The following is a 15496-nucleotide window of genomic DNA, read 5'->3' as shown; positions in this document are numbered from 1 at the left end:
CTTTTCCAATGAGTCAACTCTTCTCATGAGGTGGCCAAAGTACTGGAGTTTCAGCTTTAGCATCATTCCTCCCAAAGGAATCCCAGGGCTGATCTCCTTCAGAATGGACTGGTTGGATCTCCTTGCAGTCCAAGGGACTCTCAAGAGTCTTCTCCAACACCACAGTTCAAAAGCATCAATTCTTCGGCACTCAGCCTTCTTCACAGTCCAACTCTCACATCCATACATGACCACAGGAAAAACCATAGCCTTGACTAGACAGACCTTAGTCGGCAAAGTAATGTCTCTGTTTTTAAATATACTATCTAGGTTGGTCACAACTTTTCTTCCAAGGAGTAAGCGTCTTTTAATTTCATGGCTGCAGTCACCATCTACAGTGATTTTGGAGCCCCCCAAAATAAAGTCTGACACTGTTTCCACTGTGTCCCCATCTATTTCCCATGAAGTGATGGGACCAGATGCCATGATCTTTATTTTCTGAATGTTGAGCTTTAAGCCAAATTTTTCACTCTCCATTTTTACTTTCATCAAGGGGCTTTTTAGCTCCTCTTCACTTTCTGCCATAAGGGTGGTGTCATCTGCATATCTGAGGTTATTGATATTTCTCCTGGCAATCTTGATTCCAGCTTGTGTTTCTTCCAGTCCAGGGTTTCTCATGGTGTACTCTGCATATAAGTTAAATAAGCAGGGTGACAATATACAGCCTTGATGTACTCCTTTTCTTATTTCGAAACAGTCTGTTCCATGTCCAGTTCTAACTGTTGCTTCCTGACCTGCATACAGATTTCTCAAGAGGCAGGTCAAGTTGTCTGGTATTCCCATCTCTTTCAGAATTTTCCACAGTTTATTGTGATCTACACAGTCAAAGGTTTGGCGTAGTCAATAAAGCAGAAATAGATGTTTTTCTGGAACTCTCTTGCTTTTTCCATAATCCAGCAGATGTTAGCAATTTGATCTCTGTTTCCTCTGCCTTTTCTAAAACCAGATTGAACATCTGGAAGTTCATGGTTCACATATTGCTGAAGCCTGGCTTGGAGAATTTTGAGCATTGCCTTACTAGCAAGTGAGATAAGTGCAATTCAGTGTGGTTGTTTGAGCATTCTTTGGTATTGCCTTTCTTTTGGATTGGAATGAAAACTGACTTTTCCAGTCCTGTGGCCACTGCTGAGTTTTCCAAATTTGCTGGCATATTGAGTGCAGCACTTTCACAGTATCAACTTTCAGAATTTGAAATAGCTCAACTGGAATTCCATCACCTCCACTAGCTTTGTTCATAGTGATGCTTTCTAAGGCCCACTTGACTTCACATTCCAGGATGTCTGGCTCCAGATGAGTGATCACACCATCATGATTATCTGGATCATGAAGATCTTTTTTGTACAGTTCTTCTGTGTATTCTTGGCACCTCTTCTTAATATCTTCTGTTCTGTTAGGTCCATACCATTTCTGTCCTTTATCGAGACCATCTTTGCATGAAATGTCCCCTTGGTATCTCTAATTATCTTGAAGAGATCTCTAGTCTTTCTCATTCTGTTCTTTTCCTCTATTTCTTTGCATTGACCGCTGAAGAAAGCTTTCTTATCTCTTCTTGCTATTCTTTGGAACTCTGCATTCAGATTCTTATATCTTTCTTTTCTCCTTTGTTTTTCATCTCTCTTCTTTTCACAGCTATTTGTAAGGCCTTCCCAGACAGCCATTTTGCTTTTTTGCATTTCTTTTCCATGGGGATGGTCTTGATCCCTGTCTCCTGTACAATGTCACAAACCTCATTCCATAGTTCATCAGGCATTCTGTCTATGAGATCTAGGCCCTTAAATCTATTTCTCACTTCTACTGTATTACCATAAGGGATTTGATTTAGGTCATACCTGAATGGTCTAGTGGTTTTCCTTATTTTATTCAATTTAAATCTGAATTTGGTAATAAGGAGTTCATGATCTGAGCCACAGTCAGCTCCTGGTCTTGTTTTTGTTGACTGTATGGAGCTTCTCCATCTTTGGCTGCAAAGAATATAATCAATCTGATTTTGGTGTTGACCATCTGGTGATTTCCATGTGTAGAGTCTTATCTTGTGTTGTTGGAAGAGGGTGTTTGCTATAACCAGTGCATTCTCTTGGCAAAACTCCATTAGTCTTTGCCCTGCTTCATTCTGCATTTCAAAGCCAAATTTGCCCATTACTCCAGGTGTTTCTTTACTTCCCACTTTCGCATTCCAGTCCCCTATAACAAAAAGGACATCTTTTTGGGGTGTTAGTTCTAAAAGGTCTTGTAGGTCTTCATAGAACTGTTCAACTTCAGCTTCTTCAGCATTACTGGTTGGGGCATAGACTTGGATTACTGTGATATTGAATGGTTTGCCTTGGAAACGAACACAGATCATTCTGTCGTTTTTGAGATTGCATCCAAGTACTGCATTTCGGACTCTTTTGTTGACCATGATGGCTACTCCATTTCTTCTGAGGGATTCCTGCCTGCAGTAGTAGATATAATGGTCATCTGAGTTAAACTCACCCATTCCACTCCATTTTAGTTTGCTGATTCCTAGAATATAGATGTTCACTCTTGCCATCTCCTGTTTCACCACTTCCAATTTGCCTTGATTCATGGACATAACATTCCAGGTTCCTATGCAATATTGCTCTTTACAGTATTGGACCTTGCTTCTATCACCAGTCACATCCACATCTGGGTATTGTTTTCGCTGACTTTAGGGTTGAGGAGTAATTAAGAATAGCTAGAAGCCTTTTTAGGAGATAGAGACTTCCCGGTGGCTCAGAGGGTAAAGCGTCTGCCTACAATGTAGGAGACCTGGATTCAATCCCTGGGTTAGGGAGATCCTCTGGAGAAGGAAATGGTAACCAACTACAGTACTCTTGCCTGAAAAATCCCATGGATGGAGGAGCCTGGTAAGCTACAGTCCATGGGGCCGTAAAGAGTTGAACACGACTTAGCGACTTCACCTTACCTTACCTTACCTTTTTAGGAGATAGTGATCTTAAGATGCTAGGAGCAAACAGGATTTAGAAGGATAAGAAATAAACTGAAGAATGCAGCATGATTTACAATGTAATCACAAGTTAAGTATAGGACACATAAGAGGAAGTAAATAATAAATAGTAAAGCCGATTCTGAGAGAATCGCTGAAGCAGGAACACTGTTTGTAGGATAACGATGATTTCTGGAAACAGTAAATCTGGGTGGGGAAAACTAAAAACGTCAAATCTCTGACCTAATGCTTTTGTCAAAGTATAAAGGAAAACCTGAAGCTTGAAATAAACAAGTAGTTACGTACTATGAGTCAGAGGCTACATCATCGTCCGCTGACACCACTCACCCCTTCAGACTGATTCCCTGGCTGCCAGAGCTGGACTCTGGCAAGTCTGATCTGTCCATGGGATTCTCCGGGCAAGAATACTGAAGTGGGTTGCCATGCCCTCCTTCAGGGGATCTTCCTGACCCAGGGACTGCAACTGCATCTTTTAGGTCTCCTGAATTGGCTGGAAGGTTCCTTATCATTAGTGCCACCTGGGAAGCCCCTTATATACCAAAAAGAGCCTATTTTAAGTGTATATTTTGATGAGGTTTTGAAAACCTTCACCTCAGATTGGGTTTTGAACCCACTTGGCCAGAATTCCAAACCCAGCCAAAACCCACAGTCTTCCAACTGAGATTACACACTTGGTTTCAGGACTTCATGAAGCACAGAAGGAAATCGTTGAGAGATAAAGTGATAGGTAAGAAGTGGATTTATTTAGAGAGAAACATATTCCATAGACAGAGTATGGGCCATCTCAGAAGATCAGAGTAGCCTATAGGGAAACTTTTAACAAATTATGATGAATTTAAATTTTCAAACATTATTATGCTACAGAATTTAATTTGATAGAGTCTTATTTAATTTTGAAATGTATTAACTTATTTAACATCATGGAAAGAATTAGGTTCAGAACTAAAGGGAAAATGTACCTAACTTGATTTTTTTTTTTTAAGAGAGAAATCTAAAACCATAAGACCTTAGGTGAGAGGTGAGATGACATTGACTGAGAGAAGTCATTTCAGTGGACATGAGTTTGAGTAAACTCTGGGAATTGGAGATGGATAGGGAGGCCTGGCATGATGCAGTGCATGGGATCACAAAAAGTCAGACACGACTGAGTGACTGAACTGAACTGAACTGAGTCCTAAAGAGTATAATGTACTCACTTCTGCTTCTGTGTTTTGATGCCATTTTTCTTTGAAAACTGGTGTTGACAAATAAACTAAATATGTTTGTATAATATATTCTGCTTCTAGATCAGTAGGACAGGTTTGAAAATAGTAGTGAACAGTTGTTGCCTTAATATTAATTAGACCTGTATACAATAAATGATTCATCCAGGTTATGTCACAAATAATCTTTTAAAATTCAATGACCCTAAAAGATAATCCCTCCCTTCATTTGCCAAGATGAGTTTTTCTTTCTTTTTTTTTTTTTTCATTTTCCAGAAATTTTTGGCAAATGATCAACAAAATATATGGCACATGATTAAACTGTAGAAGTACTGACTGCAACAATATCAGGAAATAATATTTAGTTGTCAGAGGCCAGAAGCAGATATAAGTTAAGAAAAATCAGAGCGCTGTTCTTTGCATGCCAGGGCTTCCTCATGGAGTAGGTGTCATTAGACAAACTAAATAACTAAATGATGAGCTGCTATATTTGGAAACTTTCCAAGCATGCTCTAAAGTATTTCTTATGCAAACATAGTGGGTCATGTGGCAAGACATCTATTCAAAGTCAGCATCAGAGAAAATGTAGGAATAAGTATGCCAATTCATCAGCCAGCCTCTCTTTTCTTAATGTGAAAGTGGGTGTTTGCCTCAGTGAACAAGGTTTCTTTAACACTTAACTTCTAGTATTAGAGTGAACAGCAGGAAGGAAAATTGGGAATGTTCTTACATTTCTTTGTTGTTGTTCAGCCACTAAGTCATGTATGACTCTTTGGAACCCCATGGACTGCAGCATACTAGGATCCTCTGTCCTTCACTATCTCCTGGAGTTTACTCAAATTCGTGTCCTTTGAGTTGGTGATGCTATTTAACCACCTCGTCCTCTACCACCCTCTTCTCCTTTTGCCTTCAATCTTTCCTAGCATTAGGATCTTTCAAATGAGTCAGTTCTTTGCATCAGGTAGCCACAGTATTGGAGATTCAGCTTCAGCATCAGTCCTTCCAATGAATATTCAGGGTTGATTTCCATTGGAATTGACTGGTTTGATCTCCTTGCAGTCCAAGGGACTGTCAAGAGTTTAATCCAGCACCACAGTTCAAAAGCATCAATTCTTTGGCACTCAGCCTTCTTTATGGTCCATTTCTCATATAGGTACATAGCTACCGGAAAAACGATAGCTTTGACTATACAGATGTTTGTCAGTAAAGTGACATCATTTCAGTTCAGTTGCTCAGTCGTTTCTCACTCTTTGCAACCCCCTGGACTGCAGCACACCAGCTTCTCTGTCCATCACCAACTCCCAGAGCTTACTCAAACTCATGTCCATCTAGTTGGTGATGCTATCCAGCCATCTCATCCTCTGTGGTCCCCTTCTCCTCCTGCCTTCAATTTTCTCCAGCATTGGGGTCTTTTCCAATGAGTCAGTTCCTCTCATCAGGTGGCCAAATTATTGAAGCTTCAGCCTCAGCATGAGTTCTTCTAATGAATATTCATGACTTATTTCCTTTAGAATTGACTGGTTTGATCTCCTTGCAGTCCAAGGGACTCTCAAGAGTCTTCTCCAACACCACAGTTCAAAAGCATCAATTCTTCAGCTCTCAGCTTTCTTTATGGTCCACATCTCACATCCATACGTGGCTACTGAAAAGACCATAGCTTTGACTGTAATGTCTCTGCTTTTTAATATGCTACCTAGTTTGGTCATAGCTTTTCTTCCAAGGAACAAGCATCTTTTTATTTTATGGCTGCAGTTACAATTTGCAATGATTTTGAAGACCCCCAAAATAAAGTCTCTCTCACTGCTTCTGTTGTTTCTCCATCTATTTGCCATGAAGTGATAGGACTGGAGGCCATGATCTTAGTTTTCTGAATGTTGAGTTCCAAGCCAGTTTTTTCACACTACTCTCTCACCCTCACCAACAGGCTCTTAAAAACTATCATGTAGAAGCAGATATGCAAATGTCAGAGAATTGTAGCAATTCAGTTTTCATCTGGTACTATAGTGATGATAGAAGCTCAAGTGAAGAATGATATATTACAGTTCTGTCATTTGCTCATCTATTTCTACATGGTAGTTTTTAAGTTGCTAAGTTTTTCTTTTATTTCATGAATCATAACAGCTCGTGTGGAACAATGAATGAAGCATCATTATAAGTTACTGCTATTAAATAGAAATATCCTGAAGGGCTCATTTGAGAGATGTAAAACATCAAAAGAGTTTTCATGGAATAGTAATTTAACCATGCATTCACTGACTTTCAGTAGACCATCAAGTCTACCTTTATCAACAATTCTGTACAGTTCATGTAAGCCACAGTTTCACATTGAAAAGGAGAAAAGGAAAAATTAGGTCACTCACATCTATGTGTGTGTATTATACTATAGTGTTTTTATAAAAAAAAACTTAAAAATTAATAGTATACTATGTATAGTTACATTATACATATGTGTGGAAGACAGACACTGAAATTATCCACAGTAATTTCTGATTCTGTGTAATTTTCTCCTTTTGTATGTAGGTTGGACCTTTGATTTGTTCTCAAATGTAGAATATGACAAAGATGACAGAATGACATCCCTATGATTATATTACTAGATATGTAATCCATCTTCCTGGGCTTTCCTGGTGGCTCAGCAGTAAAGAATCCACCTCCAATGTAGGAGACACAGGTTTGGTTCTTGGGTTGGGAAGCCCTGGAGAAGGAAATGGCAACCCACTCCAGTATTCTTGCCTGGAAAATCCCATGGACAGAGGAGCCTGGCAGACTACAGTCCTTCGGGTAGCAAAGAGTCAGATAGGACATAGCGACTGAATAACAACAACAATCTATCTTCCTAGCCAACTCATATTTTTTTAAATCCTCTGCTGGCTTTAAAGAAGCACAATGTCATGAATTAGCTGTCATGCTTAGATACCTATGTGGCAAGAAATTGCAAGCAGGCACCAGGTTCTGAGGGTGACCTCCAGAACAAATCTAACACACTCAGACCTGCAACCATAAGGGATGAATCATGTCAACAACCAAGAGACCTTGGAAATATACCATTCTTCACTTGAGCCTCTACCGTCACTAGAGTCCCAGATGACAACTGAATTGCTAGAGTTCTCTGTCATTTGCTTATCTGCTTCTCTATTTCCTGAACATTTATTTAAAAGTTATGGGATAAGCCTTATATATAGATTTGTATAGTCTCTTTTTATTGACTCTCTTTTTGTTTTCTTGGGCTTTAGGTCATACAATCTGAGTCTTGGAATATTCACTAACCTTTTAAAATGCAAAATATTGTTTGTAAAACAAAATATTGTAGAGAATCCAGATGATTTATCCTCTCCTAGAGACAGCTGAAGGTTTTTTTCCAACAGGCAGAGAGAGATGGAACCTAATTACTTTAATCCAAACATGGACTAAACAGAGTCAAGCCTCAATTATCATATTAGTAAATTCACTCTACCTTTCAGATTTTGCCCCTAATGAAAGTGAAATTTTTAGCTGCTCATTTGTGTCTTACTCTTTGAGACTGCCATGGACTGTAGCCCATCAGGTTCCTCTGTCCATGGGATTCTCCAGGTAAGAATACTGAAGTCCGTAGCCATCCTCTTCTCCAGGGATTGAACTCAGGTCTCCTGCATTGCAGGCAGATTCTGTAGTGTCTGAGCTACAATGAAACCGTATACAAGGACAAGTGTCCTTGTCTTATGAAGTAAAACACTGACTCAAGAGTTAATGACTCGGAAAGGTGAAGACTGAAGATGTAGAAACAAAGAATAGCTGTTGGGCTGGGGAACTGGTAACAATTTAGACTGTGAATCTACCTTATAGTGGAATCACCAAATTCACAGTTCCCAGACAGATACAGATAAAAGCCTGACACACATTCCTAAGTTGTTTTTACACTATGATGTTTTTACATCAGATGAAAAGTGCTGACCATAAGAACATAGACACTATACTGGTTTGAACCAGAAGGTTGATAATGCAGATTCCCCATTACCTCATTACCAACCAACCAATCAGAAGAATGTCCACAAACTGATCACATCCTGCTCCTTGAACTAGTACTATAAGATTCCTTGCTACCCTGTCCAGGATGGAACACACAATCTTGAGGGCAAGAGACTGCTGTGCCCTCCTTTGCCTGGCAAAGCAATAAAGCTATTGGTTACTGCTTCACCCAAAACCCTGCCTCCAAGATTCAGTGTAGTGCCTGTGTACAGAGGCCAAGATTCAGTAACCCAAGGATGAATTTTTAGAAAGGGACATGGTTTCAGTGTTCACCAGGAATCCTTCTTCTGTGAGGACTTTAAAATCCGTTGTCATCTTCTCAGCCTTATGAGAATTCTATTTTGCTTTGAAATTTTTTGTTGTTGTTGCCTCTTAGGTACCTGATCCATTTAGCTTCAAATTAGAAAACATATTAATGGTAAAAGTAGGCATAGGTTTGAAGTCTCTCAAGTATCAAATTTTGTATGTTCAGCACCTCCTAGGGAATATTAAAAGCTCTGCTGGTTTCTTCATCAACCTGGGGATTATTTTCATTTGAGTAATACCTGGGTTTAAAAATTCTATGTTCTCATTGTCCTGTCCAGTACCAGAAATGGAAATATTCCTCAGGGAAAAGTGGCTACTCAAAGGCAGCTTATCTCTTCATTTTCTTTCCTCTCTAGAATTTAACCCATCCATGCTTTATGCTTTAGAATCTCTCTGAGACCTTTAAACAGATTAATAGTATTTTCCCATCTTTTTCCAGTTATTCTCAGTGGATTCATTGATTTTTGAAGTTACTCCAGTCTGCCTAGAAACAAAAGTCCTTCCACATTCATTTACATTTCCTAGCATATAGATATGGAGACAGAGAGAGACAGATTGATTTTTTTCAGGCAAATATGAAACATGATAATTTCCCTTAATGTTTTTGCACTGGTACTTTAAAAAAATTTTACTTAAATTCTTCAAATAAATTCACGACATGCTTATAAACCATTTCCCAAACTCAGGTATATTTTCAACTTTGTTTAGCTTCATTCATATGCCTGAAAAAAAAGTTACATGCTTCATCCTATAGATGTTTCATACTTCTTAAGATATATTTCATTGTTCGTTCTCATTTTTCTCCTTATTCTTTATTGTAATTTGCATAAATATATATATATATACACATATTTGAAGACAAATATTTCTTCCAATGTCTAAAATTAAATAATAATATAAAACCATTATGTTACTTTTGACACTAATTCCATATTCCATACACATTGTTTGAAAGTCTTGTGATTTTAGATGCAGATCATTATAGTAAATTTGATTTTAATATTATATACCTTACATTAAGTAATTATATCTTAACATATGCATTAATTATTATACTGAAAAGATAATTTAAGTATTAACTTCAAGTTTTACTGGTTTTTATGTTTACATCATTTCTTTGATATGCTGTTGTTGTTCAGTTGCTCAGGCCTGTCAGACTCTGCAACTCTATAACTGCAGTAAGCCAGGGTTCTCTGTGCTTCACCATCTCCTGGAGCTTGCTCAAACTCATGTTTATTGAGTCAGTGATGCCATCCAATCATCTCATCCTCTATTGTCCCCTTCTCCTATGCCTTCAATCCTTTCCAACATCAGAATCTTTTCAAATGAGTCAGCTCTTCGCATCAGGTGGCCAAAGTATTGGAGTTTCAGATTCAGCATCAATCCTTCCAATGAATATTTAAGATTGATTTCCTTTAGGAATGACTGGTTTGATTTCCTGTCAGTCCAACGGACTCTCAAGAGTCTTCTCCAACACCACAGTTCAAAAGCATCAATTCTGCAGTGCTCAGCTTTCTTTATAGTCCAACTCTCATATCCACATGTGACTACTGTAAAAACCATGACGTTGGATAGATAAACCTTTGTCAGCAAAGTAATGTCTCTGCTTTTTAATATGCTGTCTAGGTTGGTCATAGCTTTTCTTCCAAGGAGCAAGTGTCTTTTAATTTTGTGGCTTCTGTCACCATCTGTGGTGATTTTGGAGCCCAAGAAAATAGTCTCTCACTGTTTCCATTGTTTCTCCATCTATTCGTCATGAACTGATGGGGCTGGATGCCATGATTTTTGTTTCTTGAATGTTGAGTTTTAAGCCAGCTTTTTCACTCTCATCCTTCATCTTCATCAAGAAGCTCTTTAGTTCTTAGCTTTCTGCCATAAGGGTGGTGTCATCTGCACATCTGAGGTTATTAATATTTCTCCTGGCAATCTTGATTCCATCTTGTGCTTAATCCATCCCAGCATTTTGCATAATGTGCTCTGCATAGAAGTTAAACAAGCAGGGTGACCATATACAGCCTTGACGTACTCCTTTTCTGATTTGGAACCAATTCATTGTTCCATGTCTGGTTCTAACTGTTGTTTCTTGATCTGCATACAGGTTTCACAGGAGACAAGTAAGGTGGTGTGGTATTCCTATCCCTTTAAGAATTTTCCACAGTTTGTTGTGATCCACACAAAGGCTTTAACATAATCTATGAAACAGAAGTAGATGTTTTTCTGAAACACTCTTGCTTTATCAGTGATCCAATAGATGCTGGGAATTTGATCTCTGCTTCCTCTGCATTTTGTAAATCCAGCTTAAACATTTGGGAGTTCTTGGTTTACATAGTGTTGAAGCCTGGTTTGGAGAATTTTGAGCATTACTTTGCTAGCATGTGAAATGAGTGAAATTGTGAGGTAGTTTCAATATTTTTTGGCATTGCCCTTCTTTTGGATTGGAATGAAAGCTGAATTTTTCCAGTCCTGTGGCCACTGTTGCCTTTTTCATATTTCCTGGCATATTGTGTGCAGCACCTTAACAGCATCTTCTTTTAGGATTTGAAATAGCTCAGCTAGTATTTCACCACTTCCACCTGCTTAGTTTGTAGTGATGTTTCCTAAGGCCCACTTGGCTTTGCACTCCAAGATGTCTGGGTCTAGGTTAGTGATCACACCGTCATGGTTATTTGGTCATTAAGAACTTTTTTTGTATAGGTCTTGTATTCTTGCCAACTCTTCCCTATATCTTCTGCTTTTATATGTAACATTCCTTATTGTTGAGTTTTGTATGTGATTTATTCCTCAAAATGCTAGTATTTTTCAAATACTATTTGACATTTTTATTTATCAGAAGTGTAATGATTCCTAGTCTTTTGTATTAATTTGTTTCACAAATGTGTATTAGCCTGGCTGCATATATAATATTTTCCACAGTATTTTATAGGGGGAAGAATTGTTGTAGATATATGGCTCCCTATGCACCATTCACCACCCTGGATTTCCTGAATATTTGAAGGATATTTACCCTGCATTAACAGCAGTGGTACCTAATTGCAGTGGCTTTCTAATGCTAAATTTCTACATAGAGGATAATTCATTAGCTATCGTGGGAGAGTTGAGCTTAGTGTAATTTCCCAGGAGTTTTACTTATGTTCCCTTTTGATGTTTGAAGAAAGGAAAAATAATTGTTATGGCTTACTTACTATGGATTTGTATTTACAAAGAAGAAAATTGGGGTGTGTCAGAGCAAGGGAGTTACATATGGTTTGTGGGGGACAATTGGTGCATATTATTTTCTGTTTGATCCTCATAGGAATTTTTCATTCTGAAAAAATTAGCTATAATATATCTGTGCTTTATAAATGGTTGATAATTTGTAGAACTTTTGGAAATTTTTTAAGATAAGGAGAATTTTATTCTATACTTAAAAAAATGCTTCTATGTTTTCTATTTTCTTATTTACTTTTTAAATAGCTGAGTTTTTCTGGCTTTCTTCATATATTTTATCCTTTTGCATATCTTTTTAATCTATATGCTTGTCACTAAGCAACATTTCAATTCATTTTACAAATTAGTGCTTTCTTCTGTAAGATAGTGACCTGATTTATTTCATATTACTTATTGGAACAAATCTCTTAAAGACAATGTGATCTTTCTTTAGAAAGAGCCACTGCCCAAATTTGGACCCTAGTGACACACTCTGGCTATGCATTCTGTAACGCTATGTAAGTGAAGTACAGAGAGGATTGGATGGTGTCAGCAGGTTATTGCAGAGTGAGCAAGCCATGGTGTAAGTGCTGATGGCATTTGCTTTACTTTCCAAAAAAGGTCTTTGCTTCACCACTGACTGCATGTATTGTTTCTCGGAGCCTGTGGTTTTGGTAGCAGCAGTGGTGGAGGGGTGGTTCTGCTGGGGAGGGATTTCATCTTCTCAATTCCCAGGCAATTTTTTTTAAGCAAGTAATTTGGTTAGTATTTCACACTAACTTCCATTTGAAATGCATAAGCATGTCTTAAAATTTCTGGCATGTTTTGTCATCTCTCAGTTTTTCACTATATTCAGCTTGAAGTGACTGAAGTTAAATATGTAGGTTCAAATAGAAATCCTAAAATATAATCATACACCTTGAAAATAACTAGATATTAATAAACTTTCCTATATATGGTTAGGTTTTGGGGGGGAGTTATTTTGTGATCATTTTATTTTTGCTTAGATTTGATGTTAAAATACATACCAGTATCTAAAGAATAATGATTATATCCTTTCCACTTACATGTAGGAAAAGATAGAAAGTAAACCATGGTTTTCAAAGGAGTAAAGAAAAAATACAGTGGTCTTACTATAACGATTACACATTATAGAAGTTGATTAACTGATCAATTAATTCCACCAACATTTATTGCATACTTTATGTATGGAGCACATTTTGAAGTGCTGAAATACAGAGATAATAATATATATGATTAACTTTGGCACTGTTATTCAACATGTACATTGTTCATTGTCATTTAACTTCTCTTTCATGTACTGTAAAATTTTAGATTTTAGCTTCCGAATATTATGATTATATTAAGAATACTCTGTTTAATATTTTTTATTATTTTGACTGCTTCATTTTCAGAAATAAGGTGTTTTTTTTTTTTTAAATACTAACCAGTCAACACTCTAGTAACATTCTTTGTGACTTTTACTTTGAATGTTACTTGCTACACTAAAGGCAATGAAGACTTTTCAGATGGAAATTAAATATTTTACATTTCCACTTCCAAGTGAACTAGGATGAATTTTTTCCAAGAATATTGGTTTTTATTACAATTTCAGATGTCCAATAATGAGAGGAAACTAATTTTTTAATAAAATGCCTTTAATGTTTATTAGCTTTTGTGAGATACTCAGGAAGAAAAATTTGTCTCCTTTAACATAGAATCAAGAAGGATTGATATGTTCACCTGAAAAATCAGAGTAATCTGATTGTCTACTGTAATGAACACTTGATTAATGTGAAACTTTACATAGTGTCATTAAAGAGAGACAATATGATTGAATAGATCAGGACAACTATGCATTTCACCAGTCTGTGCCATTTATGGAGTAGTGGGTGTATGAATGAATGGTGAATGAAAGCAATTAATGTCACAGGTAAATAAATTTCAGCTGGAAATCTAGATTGATATAACATTTATGGAAACTGATATATGTGATGAAATTTGAATTAAAAGGCAAAAAATGGAACATTGAAAATTGTTGGGACTTTAAATAGAGATAAATACATCACTAATAGTTGGCAAACTATTTGGAAAATATTTCAGATTTATGAAAGCTACTTGAAAGATATTCCTACATTTGAATTATGAAAAATCACATGTAGATACTGAAACATTTTGCTATTATTTACTTCAATTTAAGCTATCATGGATGTTAGAGAGCATTCTGAGCTAACTGGCAGAGTCAATGACAAATGAATCAATGAAGTGTTCATTAGAGGAATTCAGTAGGAATCCTTAACCATCTCCAACCCTATTAAAATTTGCAAAATACTTCTGTGCTCTACTTTCAATCCTTTCAAAAGGTTATGAAAAACATCAATTTTAAATTAGGACATGGCTGCTAAGATTTCATGATTGCTCAGAGCAATATTGGTCTTTATGGTGTCTAACAATGTCATGAGAGCAGCAACAGTATGATCCCAAAATAAATCACAAGATTAAACTTTTGCTCAGGACTTTTGGGTTGCTCCATCATGTTGCATAGAGTATCTTGTCTATTTAATCATCAAATGACCACAAATCTTTAAGGGATAAGCATAAGAAAGCTATCTCATTTCTTTCCTTACTTTCTTCATTTATGAGAAAAAAAAAGTCCATTTATTTATGGAGTGTACATTCCATTCTAGGTTTTGTCATTACTGTTATTACTGGTAATTCATTCATAATACTTCAGAATGTTAAAAAAGAACTTCTATCCTCATGGGACTTCTTACAGAAAGAGATAGAAACATATGTATTCTATTAAATATTGGCAAGTGGTGAGAAGAAAAGGAATACATCAGCAAAGAAGTATGTATGGGTTGAAAGGTTAGTATAGGCAAGAAAAGTTTCTCTAAAAAGTGAATTTTTAATAAATCTTAAATATAAGTTCCCTCTCACAAGCCTGGCATGTTCAATGAAAATGAGAATGTCTGCCTGGGTGCAGACTGTGAGACTGGAGTAGAAGAAATGAGACTAGAGAAATAAGAGAGCGACAGAGCAACAAGAGGAGTTCTAGAGATGTTGTAAGGACTTTGTTCTTTACTCTGAGCGGGAAAAAAAAAAAAAAAACAACTATTATTAGCAGATTTCAAGCAATGAGTGACACAGTGTGACGTGTATACTACTCTCCCCATGGAGAGTTCTTCTCACCTTGGGTTTATGAAATCATTCGTTTATACAGTTAAATTTTTAGATTTACATGCATGTGCACTCTCTTCAGTTGTGTCTGACTCTGTGACCATGTGGACTCTCCATGGGATTCTCTAGGCAAGAACACTGGAGTGAGTCTCCAAGGCCTCCTCCAGGGGATCTTCTCAACCCAAGGACTGAACCCACATCTCTTATGTCTTCTGCACTGGCAGACAGGTCCTTTACTACTAGCACCACCATAGATCTTCCAAATTCTTGATCCCAGTCGTATATATCTCAAATTTAGTAACATATAATACATCCAGTGTTTCTAGAATTCACATGTCTTACTTATATGATCAACACTGTTACAGAATTTCTGTGCAGAAAAAAAGATAAAGTTTAAAGAATGTAGTCTTAAGAAACTAAGTTAATTAGTTAAATGCTGCAGGGCAAAGTTAACCAGAAAGCTAGAAAAACCATGGATTACAGAAATTTTGTAAATGCAAAACAAAAATCTTGAGAAATCAAGCCAACATTTATTATTAAATCCTTAATAATGTATACAGGCTGCCATTAATTTCTATAAACTTTTTCTTCAGTTTTACTTTTATATTTA

Source organism: Ovis canadensis, chromosome 1, assembly GCF_042477335.2.
Source record: "Ovis canadensis isolate MfBH-ARS-UI-01 breed Bighorn chromosome 1, ARS-UI_OviCan_v2, whole genome shotgun sequence".
In the NCBI taxonomy this organism is placed as follows: Eukaryota; Metazoa; Chordata; class Mammalia; order Artiodactyla; family Bovidae; genus Ovis; species Ovis canadensis.
The sequence above is the reverse complement of the archived record's forward strand: the minus strand, read 5'-3'. Positions refer to the sequence as shown.